Consider the following 15,390-nt stretch of genomic DNA (forward strand, 5'->3'; position numbering starts at 1 on the left):
CTTTATTAAATGTTCATATTTTCATTCAATCTATAATGTTCGTGAACAAAGTTTTTTCCAAAAACAAAAAAAAAAACAAAAATATTTGCTTCCCCTTGATTGGTTACTTCCCCCTTGATCCTACCATTATATATATATATATATATATATATATATATATATATATATATATATATATATACACACACTAAAAGTTGTTCTGTAAGGATCACCTCCATTGTCAATTGGTACCTTCCATGTCACTGCATCTTTTTTATACGTACATGTGATAATCTAATTACATACTCAAAACTACTATATTACTTTTGAATCATCATCCAATTTCTGTTGAACAGTGTCCTCTCAAACATAAACATAAACGCCTAAATTTTAAGATTCCTAAGGGTTACTATTTAAAAGCCATATTAGTTCATCGCATACACATATATATGTACTGACTCAAAAAAGGTCAACATAAATAAAAAAAAAATGAAATGGTTGATGAATACCTGAGATACTCTGCATTCAATGGAAGCTTCAAGGCACCATATCACTATTTGCCTATTTGGACTGAATGCACAAATCCACCCTAATTTGTGATGAAAAATTGTTAAACATATTTCAAATTATAAGACCCTGATGTATATATAATACATGACACGAAAAAAACCATAATTTGAATTAGAAGACGACAAAAATACGTACCATTAAACAGCGAAATCGAAATGTTCAGAAACAACTTCATTGCACAACATAGCGTATGTACGAAATTTATATAATGAACTTTCAGATAGCTCATTATACAAACAGTGGTAATATTGACCCCTTACTATAATTAAATTGTTTGACCCATTACCATAACATGTACTACACATTTTCTATTACATGACCTTATATAACCAGCAATAAAAACTTACAAACAACAACACATTTAAATCAAATAGGAATTATATATAGACAAAAAAGGCAAGGTTAAAACTCAATACAGTTAAGTCTAATCCACTTTCTTATTACTTGCACTTCTGAAATGCTGACCACCATATGAAAGTCAACATAAAGAAGAAGAAAAAAAATAATGTTTACCTAAGATACTCTTCTTTCAATGGAAGCTTCAAGGCACCATATCACTACTTGCATATTTGGACTGAATGCACAAACCCATCCTAATTTGTGATGCAAAATCGTTAAAATGATTTAGAATTATAAAACCCTAATGTGTATATAATACATGACACGAAAAAAAACCATAATTTGAATGAAAATATGAAAAATTTACGTACCATTAAATTGCGAAATCGTCACCTTCAGAGTCGATTTTCCATATGATTTTGACCAGAAGTCAGAATCTGGTTCATGCTTTTTGTTCTAAAAAACCCCTAAGTATAAAAAGATGACAAAATCATAATAATTATTAACCTAGACCTGATGATCGTATCCATGATTCGATGGTAATCTAAAATTCGATAACATATCATATGACTTGATTACCTAATTCCATTGACACAAGTGTCATATTTATTCGCATAAAAACGGATGCCATAAATTTAGTTCTCTGATTTGATTCATAAACGAATTGTAAGTAGGATTATACCAAATTTTGTTGAACTAAAATGAATAACATGATATGCATTATTTGTAATATGAACATATAAGAATACCCAGAAATGAGTAGTACCTGAATTTGCAAATCTTCATCCTTGATTTTGACTATCATCATCCTTGATGTTAACATATATAAAACCTTCAAATCTGGTGAAAAGCAAACAACTGGTGATATGGTGGATAAAGAGCCTGCTAATAACTTGATCATTAATATGGTAGACAAAAAGATCTAATTTTAAAAAAAAAATTGAATTGGAACATACAGAAGGTAAATAGCATAAATTCAATAAAATTAACATCAAAACATTAATACAAAACGATTGAACAAACAGCGTACCTAATAACAACATTTGATTATTGTGTTCTATCTGCAAGACGTCGAAGAGTCGAAGTGAATCATTTGTTTTTTTACAGACCATTTTGCACCTGTATGTAAGAATCGTTTAAGTATTGTTCTGATTGAATAATAACATATAAATTTAACTAAATATAAATAGTTGATAGATGTTGATCGACTTGCAAAAGAAGTGAATTGAAACAAATACAAACTTAATAGCGTAAAATCAACAATATTAACATCAAAACTATAAATTTGACTGAATATAAATAGTTGATAGATGTCAACCAACTTGCAAAAGAAGTGAATTGAAACCAACACAAACTTAATAGCCTAAAATCAACAATATTAACATCAAAACATTATTAAAACACGATTGGAGATTCAACATACCTAATATCAACATTTGAATTGTGATTAAGTTACAGAAAGTCGAACAATATTATTTGATTTTTACAGATCGATTTGTTCTTGAATGTACGCATAGCAAAACCAATTCGTTAGACTAAGCAATTAAAATTAAACAAAGATGAATCAAAACATACTTATCGATAAAATAGCATACATAATTATTTTCCACGTTAAAATTTACATTTACTAAACTGAATTAAAGCGAATTTACTTACCAAACCTCATACCCGACCCTTTTAACCCTTAAGTACTCATATTTTTAAGACACCTAGCAAACACATAACATATATAATAATTTTCCATAAATTTGGGTTGTTCTTCACAAGATCAACATAGTTTACTTCAAACTTGGCTTACCAAACATAATAAACTTTTAACAACATTTCAGTTTTAATCTATCAATCATCAGTCAACTAACTACCTTTTTGGAGAAACGGAATTAGCTTATTGCACCAGCATGGATCCAAGTTTTATTTTCCTCAAGGACCTGAATATGTTGACCAAACATATATTAGCTTCCAACAATTCTGATATTAAATTTATAAAACCTAAATTTAACATAAAGAGAGTGAACAAAAGAGAAAGCTGAAAAATGGCAAATGAGCACTTACTTGGCATATGTAGTCAAGGAGCTCATTACATCCGTATGTAGAACACCTCAACACGGCATGCAAAAAGACAGAATAATACATATAACACGAAAGTTTGTCAATGGGCCATTATCTATGAAATTCGACATAGGACGAAAGATGTTACAGTTTCAAATGTTCATTAATATTTAGTTATAGCCAATATTGACCCATGTTCACTTATGGGATTTAAAAAATGTATGATTTAAGATATAGATGAGGCCAAACATACATATCAAGTCAAAGGATACACTTATGTACAATCTAGCTTGCTATATATGGTTGGAATAAAATCTTATGCTTGAAACTCTTATCGCTTAAAAGTAAAGTAACCACTAGCAGCCATTTAATATAAAGAATTTGTATTTGTACACAATTTATTTTATAGTCAAGAGCAACATAAGACAGGTTATACATGACAATAAAATCAAACAACATTTATTTAGGATCGTAAAATAATATAATTTATTATGATAAAATATTGATACCTCTTTCAAAGAGTGCACATATATAATCAATCTAAATGTAGAATTCTTTGTTGAATTTGAAGTTATTTTTGAAGCAAATAAAGCTAAAAAAGTTCATTCTTGTTCAATATGTGACATTAAAGGAGCATAATACAAACAACAGATACTTTCATATGTTTACCGACTTCTATTTTAGTGCTTTTTAGCGTTATCATAAAATCGGATACTATGAATGTAATATACATACATAGTCAAACCTGGATGATTGCACAAACAGCAGCAACATAAATGCCAAATACACGCCGTGTATAGCTTCTCTTCGTTGTCTTATAAACTCCTAGACGTAACATATACTTTGTTAATCAGCTTATATTCAAACATCTACACTTGTTAATCAACCTGAAAATTCATATACTTTGTTAATTAGCCTGTTTTATAGTTGATCACACCATAATACCGCCCAAATTGACTCTAAAAAGTCAATATTCATACCTTAAACCATCTGATCAACCACAACAATATTCGGTTCTGATCCCTTGCACTTCCTTAAACTAATTTGAATACTTGCATACTTCTAGTGAATAACATATTCAATTAAAATGTACTAAAACAACCCATTCGGTGGTCTCATAAATGTGGCAATTGATTTTAATACTTACGCACTTGATATTAACACAAATTTATGACATAAAGAATCTAACAAAAAATTTACATGTAGATGAGACAGTTCATGATTTATTAGCACAAATCAAATGATAATTGTAAGCACAATACCTGATATGAGCTGTTTCCTCCATTAGTTTCCTGAATAAGTCGATCAATTAATCATTTAATATATTAAATCCCTAAATCTATTCCAGAACCAAAAAATAATCTTATATTAGAAAAACAAATAACTATAGTTTTAGTGAAAACATGAATACTCGCGTAACAAATCATCAGAATTATTAGAAACATATATGCGTAAAATAAGCATTAGAATCATACCTGAGTGCAATTCGTGAGAGAACGAACCATTAGTAATTGAATTTTGTCGGAATCAAGTAATCCAATTTACTATTTTTTTTAACCAGTTTTACTTTTCTAGGGTTTTGGGGTAATCCATGGGTGATGAGATCAGGTTACTATGACTGTGATGAAATTTGATTCAATCGATTTCAATTTTAGGCGACGATTTGGGATAATTAGGGGTTTTTTTTCAATTGTCGATGGCACTCTTTGTTAATCGATTGTTAGAAGGAAAAATCATATCAATATAATGTATCGTGATCTAATTTATTTATGAACAACAATGGGAGGATAAAGAATTGTGCGTGACTGCAAATGATCTATGGAAAAAACCCCTAATTTTTGTGTTACTACCCGTGTGTTTATTAGTAGTGAGGGTTAATTTTGTCTGTTTAGTTCCTAAACCAAGAATTGTCACGTGATTAAGGGAGGAATTAGAAATTGATGGCTAGGATTAGAGGTGGTTAAAAAATTGGATGGCTAGGATTTATTTTTAAGAGGATTTGTCACTCAATTGTGTGTTTACTTTAATATATATAGAGATAGAGATAATATATACTTTGTTAATCAGCAGCCGCAACATAAATGCCAAATACACGCCGTGTATAGCTTCTCTTCGTTGTCTTATAAACTCCTAGACGTAACATATACTTTGTTAATCAGCTTATATTCAAACATCTACACTTGTTAATCAACCTGAAAATTCATATACTTTGTTAATTAGCCTGTTTTATAGTTGATCACTGTAACATCCCGCGTTTTTCCGTTAAATTTATTTTTAACACCGTCTTTTTCTTTTAAATAATACCTTTCGTTATTTAAATTCATAGTTTCCATGAGTAACGTTCATTATATTCCCGCTATTTAATTATAACATCACTCGGTTACTCGAGCGTTTTTTTTAAAATAATTCGTTTGGTTAATTCCCGCACCCGCTTTGAAACTTGAGGGACCGAAGTTGTCAAGTGGGCAAACTAGTTGACTAGGTCAACTAGTCAACCCACCATTTCTCATCCATTCAATCCCTCCATCTCTCTCTCTTTCTTTCTTTTTTTTCTCTCAAGAACACAAACATAATTCATCATCTAAATTCGGATCGGGAAGCAAACTTCAAAACAAATTACATATTCGTGATCCTCTCATCATCCTCTTCGATTTGGTACCAATTTCATCCATTTTGGGTAACATTTCTAAAACTCTAGATTTCTTTAAATTCGTGTTTTTGACTTGAAATGTTGTTAGTTAGTGTCTATGGCTCGTGTCTAGCATGATTATATGATTTGTATGCTCGATCTTGATGTTTTGGTGTAACTAGCTTGAAAATGAAAAGTGGATGCTTAATCCTTGATTTTGGATGAGTTAATGTTGTTAGATTGTTAAAGTGCATGTTTTAATTGTGTTACTAGTATCATTAGCCACATTTGGATGTGTAGGTTGATTAAGGAAACTTCAAAAACCCGATTAATGATTTTGTGATGTTTGACTAGGGTTTGATAGTTCTTGACATGAACTTTTGGATGCTCAAATGCCATGGAATGTTAATTGTTAGTGTTTAGTAGTAATGTATGCTTCATTACCTTCAAAACGACATATCGTATGTGTAAATTGGATTCCCGAATCATAAAATACGTTTTACGAACTTGAAACTTTGAAAATAAACCTTTCTTGATCAATTGACGAGTTTTCGGTTATTGTAAATGATGTTTTTGATTGATGATATGTGGTTAGTTGTATTCCTTGTCGAAATAGCTTTCCGATGATATAAAATACATGTTCTAATTGTTTGCGGATCATAAAATGTGATTGTTTGTGTTTTGGTTCGTGCACACTTTGAAAACTGACCAGAATTCTCTGGCCAGATGGTGGCGCGGCGCGCCCCATCCCCGCGCGGCGCGCGGATTGGCCTGGCCAGATTCTGCTCACTTTGGCGCATTTCACGCGAAATGTTTGACTAGCTATCGACCTCCGATTCACATGAAACTTGTTCTAATATGCTTATATATGAATAAAAACCTCAGAAAAATAGTTCGGGACCGAACCCGAACGTGTTGACTTTTTCGTTGACTTTGACCAAGTTTGACTTTTAGTCAAACTTAACCAAACTTTTATACAATCATTCTAACATGCTTTTATACTTGTTTCTTGTATGAAACTTGACAACGTGATTCACATGCTATACTTAATCGAGTCGTAACGAGCCATAGGACTAATTGAACACATTTCACCCGACCTTGTGTCGTAACCGGTTAATTGATATAACTTACTTGTTTAGGTCAAGGCTAAGCAACTTTCATGCATACGTTACTTTGTGAAGTACTTTTATACTCGTGCACTCGAGGTGAGATCATAGTCCCACCTTTTCAACAACTTTTTATACTTTTAAATTGTGGGCTGAGAAACATATACTTTGTTACATTTTGTACTACTTGCTTTTATACTTTGAACACAAGTACAAGGAAAACAAACATTCCACAGCGAGTTAGAACAAAAATCCTCAATTCGATTATCATTAGTTACACTTGCAGGGTGTAAGCGAGAACTTATATTGTGTGGCCATACGGGTTTGACAAACCCTCATTACGGACGGTTCGCTACCGTCTACGGATGAAATATATTTTCAGGAAACAGTGTATGTTCTAACACTATTGTGATGGGGTTCTATGGAAGGAAACGTTAAGTCTTGATAATTGGGTGCTCGCGAACCAACTTTTGGAATGCAACTTTTGGATGATCAATTTATGGAAATACTAAATCTTGTGGTTCAAAATATAACGTTTACAAATACATCTATGATTTCACCAACGTTTTTCGTTGACAGTTTTCTATATGTTTCTCAGGTTCATACATGGCTATTTGATACATGCTTCCGCGTACATTCATACTTGCTTGGGGTCAAGCACACATGCATACACTCTGATTTCATGCTTGGAGTCAAGCATACATACATGCATACGCTAGTGATAGCACCTTTGGATTCAAACATATTGTTTACATACTTACGCTATTTATAGCAACTGTGTTTTTAAACTAATTATGTCGCAAGTTATTTCATTTATACTTTATGACTTTTGTAAACTTAGACTTGTTGCCGAACGGTTTTGTAAACTAAACTTGCAAGTCTTGTACCTTTCAAATGAATGCGACATAATTTTGGTCAAACGAGTCTCATATAGGGACTACGACCACGCAACGGGACCTAAGTTAACGGCGCCGTCAATGACGATTTGGTCGGGTCGCTACAGATGGTATCAGAGCGTTGGTTGTAGGGAACTAGGACGTGCATTAGTGTGTCTAACAGAGTCGTTAGGACGCATTAGTGAGTCTAGACTACAACCGGATAGTTAATCATTGCATTCTGACATACATTTGTTATGGATAGCACTTACTTGACTACTTGTGCATTATACTTGAATCATACTTAGGCAAACTTTTTAATGGTACCCAACCTTCATCATACGAACTCGTATTCCGCCACTTTTTGGTAACACACGTGAATTCAAGGTTTATACGCGTACGGATGACCACGACTTCGTTAGTCACTCTAGTTCGGGAATTCTGACTCCTTGGTTGTTATCCACCCCGTCTCATCTTACTATCCATGAATATTGTAAAGTCACTGTCACTACTCTAGATGAGTATCGTCATCACCATTTATCGCTACGGTTGCGTATTACTTGTTATCATGACTCGTTACTCTTTTCATACCTAAATACAATATTGTCTGACTCGAACCACATTGACGTGAACAATCATTTATACACTTCCCACGGGGAAACGCTTCTTTAGAGTTGTAGAAACTCTTTCGATTTAATACGAGTCACGTTTGAGACGTCGTTACATTTTGTTCATTTTAGATTTTCGCGATTACACGAACTTGAATCTATAGAGTGATGTGGGAATGGAAGTATGAGTTAGCGTAATATAACGACACTCGATCAACGTGGTTATATTACGGTAAGACATACCAAAGTTCTAGTGACGCGTGATGGTGGTTAGACTCGATCAACCTAAACACCACCATGTGCCATGTACATGACTTTATCTTTTCAGGTTTGGACATCCGAAAACTCCGAGAATATTTATAACAACCATACCGGGGACACACCTTCAATTATTGTCAAATTATATTTATGCTTCCGAATGAATTACCGATTCCATTCGACTTCAACCGTATGTCACACGGGTATACTAGCTCGTCCTCGCGCAGTCTTATTGACTAACTACAACTTACTCGTTATGCTCGTTATGCTCACATCGGGGCGGAAACTTCTTTTGCATCACCTTCGTACTTCCGGTTCAGGAGGTCCTTATTCTAAATTCCCAATGGAGAGAGACTCTCCACGTTATACTAGTATTCACCTCGAGGGTGAATAGTCCCGACGAACGTTTTTGGAAACCGATAAATCTTCCGCGACGCGAATTTTCTTGAGAAACTTGTCCTAGCTAACGTTTTCAATTCCTAGCAAACTTGTTCACTATGCCTTAGGGAAATGTACCCCGTTTCGGATTGAGATCCTCGTTTCACTTCTAGATTTTGGAGTACCTTACAAAAAGCCTCGGGACCGCATTTAGACATGAGTACCGCGTACCATCCACAACCCGACGGACCGAACAAACATGCGATTTAAATCTTGGAAACCATAATACGAATTTGTATTACCAACTTCAAATTTACTTGAGAAAAGTATTTTCCTTTAACCGAATCCTCGTACTACGATGATTTTCATTCGAGTTTTAACGTCACTCCTTTTGAAACCACATGTGACCGGAAACGTCATTCTCTTTTGTCGAACCAAGTAAACGATGATCAATTCACCGGGGCCGAGGTTATTCATGAGCAACCGAGAAAATTTATTCATATTCAGGTAAAACCCTACGCGACTCGTAATCACCAAGAGCTACGCCGATGTAGACGTAAACATTTCAAATTCCACGTGGGAAACCGCGTCACGTTAAGAGTCGCACCTTGGAAAGGTGCAATCCGTTTCGGGAAAACGTAGGAAGCTAAATCCGCGATATTTTGATCCTTTAAATTCTTGGGGTGTTTTGGACCCGTAGCTAGCCGTTTAGACTTTTCCGACTCATTTTGGGTCTCCGTTTATCCTACATTCGATGTATCAACTCAAAGACGTGTTTTGCGAAACGAGAACTTGTTATCTCCTTTGATGAACTCACTATCGACGATAAACCTCACTTCCTAGGAGGACCGGTTGAAACCATGAATCATGGAAGCCAAACCTTAAAACAACATATGATCCCGACCGTCAAAATTCGTGGAAATACTCAAGGACGTACCTTCACTTATTCGTAGAATTTACAACGCAAGATCTCGAGTAAGATTCAACAACTACTACTTCCAACTAAATTTCGGGACGAAATTTCTTTTGAGGTGTGGATAATGTAACATCCCGCGTTTTTCCGTTAAATTTATTTTTAACACCGTCTTTTTCTTTTAAATAATACCTTTCGTTATTTAAATTCATAGTTTCCGTGAGTAACGTTCATTATATTCCCGCTATTTAATTATAACATCACTCGGTTACTCGAGCGTTTTTTTTAAAATAATTCGTTTGGTTAATTCCCGCACCCGCTTTGAAACTTGAGGGACCGAAGTTGTCAAGTGGGCAAACTAGTTGACTAGGTCAACTAGTCAACCCACCATTTCTCATCCATTCAATCCCTCCATCTCTCTCTCTTTCTTTCTTTTTTTCTCTCAAGAACACAAACATAATTCATCATCTAAATTCGGATCGGGAAGCAAACTTCAAAACAAATTACATATTCGTGATCCTCTCATCATCCTCTTCGATTTGGTACCAATTTCATCCATTTTGGGTAACATTTCTAAAACTCTAGATTTCTTTAAATTCGTGTTTTTGACTTGAAATGCTGTTAGTTAGTGTCTATGGCTCGTGTCTAGCATGATTATATGATTTGTATGCTCGATCTTGATGTTTTGGTGTAACTAGCTTGAAAATGAAAAGTGGATGCTTAATCCTTGATTTTGGATGAGTTAATGTTGTTAGATTGTTAAAGTGCATGTTTTAATTGTGTTACTAGTATCATTAGCCACATTTGGATGTGTAGGTTGATTAAGGAAACTTCAAAAACCCGATTAATGATTTTGTGATGTTTGACTAGGGTTTGATAGTTCTTGACATGAACTTTTGGATGCTCAAATGCCATGGAATGTTAATTGTTAGTGTTTAGTAGTAATGTATGCTTCATTACCTTCAAAACGGCATATCGTATGTGTAAATTGGATTCCCGAATCATAAAATACGTTTTACGAACTTGAAACTTTGAAAATAAACCTTTCTTGATCAATTGACGAGTTTTCGGTTATTGTAAATGATGTTTTTGATTGATGATATGTGGTTAGTTGTATTCCTTGTCGAAATAGCTTTCCGATGATATAAAATACATGTTCTAATTGTTTGCGGATCATAAAATGTGATTGTTTGTGTTTTGGTTCGTGCACACTTTGAAAACTGACCAGAATTCTCTGGCCAGATGGTGGCGCGGCGCGCCCCATCCCCGCGCGGCGCGCGGATTGGCCTGGCCAGATTCTGCTCACTTTGGCGCATTTCACGCGAAATGTTTGACTAGCTATCGACCTCCGATTCACATGAAACTTGTTCTAATATGCTTATATATGAATAAAAACCTCAGAAAAATAGTTCGGGACCGAACCCGAACGTGTTGACTTTTTCGTTGACTTTGACCAAGTTTGACTTTTAGTCAAACTTAACCAAACTTTTATACAATCATTCTAACATGCTTTTATACTTGTTTCTTGTATGAAACTTGACAACGTGATTCACATGCTATACTTAATCGAGTCGTAACGAGCCATAGGACTAATTGAACACATTTCACCCGACCTTGTGTCGTAACCGGTTAATTGATATAACTTACTTGTTTAGGTCAAGGCTAAGCAACTTTCATGCATACGTTACTTTGTGAAGTACTTTTATACTCGTGCACTTGAGGTGAGATCATAGTCCCACCTTTTCAACAACTTTTTATACTTTTAAATTGTGGGCTGAGAAACATATACTTTGTTACATTTTGTACTACTTGCTTTTATACTTTGAACACAAGTACAAGGAAAACAAACATTCCACAGCGAGTTAGAACAAAAATCCTCAATTCGATTATCATTAGTTACACTTGCAGGGTGTAAGCGAGAACTTATATTGTGTGGCCATACGGGTTTGACAAACCCTCATTACGGACGGTTCGCTACCGTCTACGGATGAAATATATTTTCGGGAAACAGTGTATGTTCTAACACTATTGTGATGGGGTTCTATGGAAGGAAACGTTAAGTCTTGATAATTGGGTGCTCGCGAACCAACTTTTGGAATGCAACTTTTGGATGATCAATTTATGGAAATACTAAATCTTGTGGTTCAAAATATAACGTTTACAAATACATCTATGATTTCACCAACGTTTTTCGTTGACAGTTTTCTATATGTTTCTCAGGTTCATACATGGCTATTTGATACATGCTTCCGCGTACATTCATACTTGCTTGGGGTCAAGCACACATGCATACACTCTGATTTCATGCTTGGAGTCAAGCATACATACATGCATACGCTAGTGATAGCACCTTTGGATTCAAACATATTGTTTACATACTTACGCTATTTATAGCAACTGTGTTTTTAAACTAATTATGTCGCAAGTTATTTCATTTATACTTTATGACTTTTGTAAACTTAGACTTGTTGCCGAACGGTTTTGTAAACTAAACTTGCAAGTCTTGTACCTTTCAAATGAATGCGACATAATTTTGGTCAAACGAGTCTCATATAGGGACTACGACCACGCAACGGGACCTAAGTTAACGGCGCCGTCAATGACGATTTGGTCGGGTCGCTACAATCACACCATAATACCGCCCAAATTGACTCTAAAAAGTCAATATTCATACCTTGAACCATCTGATCAACCACAACAATATTCGGTTCTGATCCCTTGCACTTCCTTAAACTAATTTGAATACTTGCATACTTCTAGTGAATAACATATTCAATTAAAATGTACTAAAACAACCCATTCGGTGGTCTCATAAATGTGGCAACTGATTTTAATACTTACGCACTTGATATTAACACAAATTTATGACATAAAGAATCTAACAAAAAATTTACATGTAGATGAGACAGTTCATGATTTATTAGCACAAATCAAATGATAATTGTAAGCACAATACCTGATATGAGCTGTTTCCTCCATTAGTTTCCTGAATAAGTCGATCAATTAATCATTTAATATATTAAATCCCTAAATCTATTCCAGAACCAAAAAATAATCTTATATTAGAAAAACAAATAACTATAGTTTTAGTGAAAACATGAATACTCGCGTAACAAATCATCAGAATTATTAGAAACATATATGCGTAAAATAAGCATTAGAATCATACCTGAGTGCAATTCGTGAGAGAACGAACCATTAGTAATTGAATTTTGTCGGAATCAAGTAATCCAATTTACTATTTTTTTTAACCAGTTTTACTTTTCTAGGGTTTTGGTATAATCCATGGGTGATGAGATCGGGTTACTATGACTGTGATGAAATTTGATTCAATCGATTTCGATTTTAGGCATTTGGGATAATTAGGGGTTTTTTTCAATTGTCGATGGTGCTCTTTGTTAATCGATTGTTAGAAGGAAAAATCAGATCAATATAATGTATCGTGATCTAATTTATTTATGAACACCAATGGGAGGATGAAGAATTGTGCGTGACTGCAAATGATCGATGGAAAAAACCCCTAATTTTTGTGTTACTACCCGTGTGTTTATTAGTAGTGAGTGTTAATTTTGTCTGTTTAGTTCCTAAACCAAGAATTGTCACGTGATTAAGGGAGGAATTAGAAATTGATGGCTAGGATTAGAGGTGGTTAAAAAATTGGATGGCTAGGATTTATTTTTAAGAGGATTTGTCACTCAATTGTGTGTTTAGTTTAATATATATATAGATAGATATAGATAATATATACTTTGTTAATCAGCAGCAGCAACATAAATGCCAAATACACGCCATGTATAGCTTCTCTTCGTTGTCTTATAAACTCCTAGACGTAACATATACTTTGTTAATCAGCTTATATTCAAGCATCTACACTTGTTAATCAACCTGAAAATTCATATACTTTGTTAATTAGCCTGTTTTATAGTTGATCACACCATAATACCGCCCAAATTGACTCCAAAAAGTCAATATTCATACCTTGAACCATCTGATCAACCACAACAATATTCGGTTCTGATCCCTTGCACTTCCTTAAACTAATTTGAATACTTGCATACTTCTAGTGAATAACATATTCAATTAAAATGTACTAAAACAACCCATTCGGTGGTCTCATAAATGTGGCAACTGATTTTAATACTTACGCACTTGATATTAACACAAATTTATGACATAAAGAATCTAACAAAAAATTTACATGTAGATGAGACAGTTCATGATTTATTAGCACAAATCAAATGATAATTGTAAGCACAATACCTGATATGAGCTGTTTCCTCCATTAGTTTCCTGAATAAGTTGATCAATTAATCATTTAATATATTAAATCCCTAAATCTATTCCAGAACCAAAAAATAATCTTATATTAGAAAAACAAATAACTATAGTTTTAGTGAAAACATGAATACTCGCGTAACAAATCATCAGAATTATTAGAAACATATATGCGTAAAATAAGCATTAGAATCATACCTGAGTGCAATTCGTGAGAGAACGAACCATTAGTAATTGAATTTTGTCGGAATCAAGTAATCCAATTTACTATTTTTTTTTAACCAGTTTTACTTTTCTAGGGTTTTGGGGTAATCCATGGGTGATGAGATCGCGTTACTATGACTGTGATGAAATTTGATTCAATCGATTTCGATTTTAGGCGACGATTTGGGATAATTAGGGGTTTTTTTCAATTGTCGATGGTGCTCTTTGTTAATTGATTGTTAGAAGGAAAAATCAGATCAATATAATGTATCGTGATCTAATTTATTTATGAACAACAATGGGAGGATGAAGAATTGTGCGTGACTGCAAATGATCGATGGAAAAAACCCCTAATTTTTGTGTTACTACCCGTGTGTTTAGTAGTAGTGAGGGTTAATTTTGTCTGTTTAGTTCCTAAACCAAGAATTGTCACGTGATTAAGGGAGGAATTAGAAATTGATGGCTAGGATTAGAGGTGGTTAAAAAATTGGATGGCTGGGATTTATTTTTAAGAGGATTTGTCACTCAATTGTGTGTTTACTTTAATATATATATAGATAGATATAGATAATATATACTTTGTTAATCAGCAGCAGCAACATAAATGCCAAATACACGCCATGTATAGCTTCTCTTCGTTGTCTTATAAACTCCTAGACGTAACATATACTTTGTTAATCAGCTTATATTCAAGCATCTACACTTGTTAATCAACCTGAAAATTCATATACTTTGTTAATTAGCCTGTTTTATAGTTGATCACACCATAATACCGCCCAAATTGACTCCAAAAAGTCAATATTCATACCTTGAACCATCTGATCAACCACAACAATATTCGGTTCTGATCCCTTGCACTTCCTTAAACTAATTTGAATACTTGCATACTTCTAGTGAATAACATATTCAATTAAAATGTACTAAAACAACCCATTCGGTGGTCTCATAAATGTGGCAACTGATTTTAATACTTACGCACTTGATATTAACACAAATTTATGACATAAAGAATCTAACAAAAAATTTACATGTAGATGAGACAGTTCATGATTTATTAGCACAAATCAAATGATAATTGTAAGCACAATACCTGATATGAGCTGTTTCCTCCATTAGTTTCCTGAATAAGTCGATCAATTAATCATTTAATATATTAAATCCCTAAATCTATTCCAGAACCAAAAAATAATCTTATATTAGAAAAACA

The sequence above is a fragment of the Rutidosis leptorrhynchoides genome, chromosome 1 (genome assembly GCF_046630445.1).
Source record: "Rutidosis leptorrhynchoides isolate AG116_Rl617_1_P2 chromosome 1, CSIRO_AGI_Rlap_v1, whole genome shotgun sequence".
Lineage (NCBI taxonomy): Eukaryota > Viridiplantae > Streptophyta > Magnoliopsida > Asterales > Asteraceae > Rutidosis > Rutidosis leptorrhynchoides.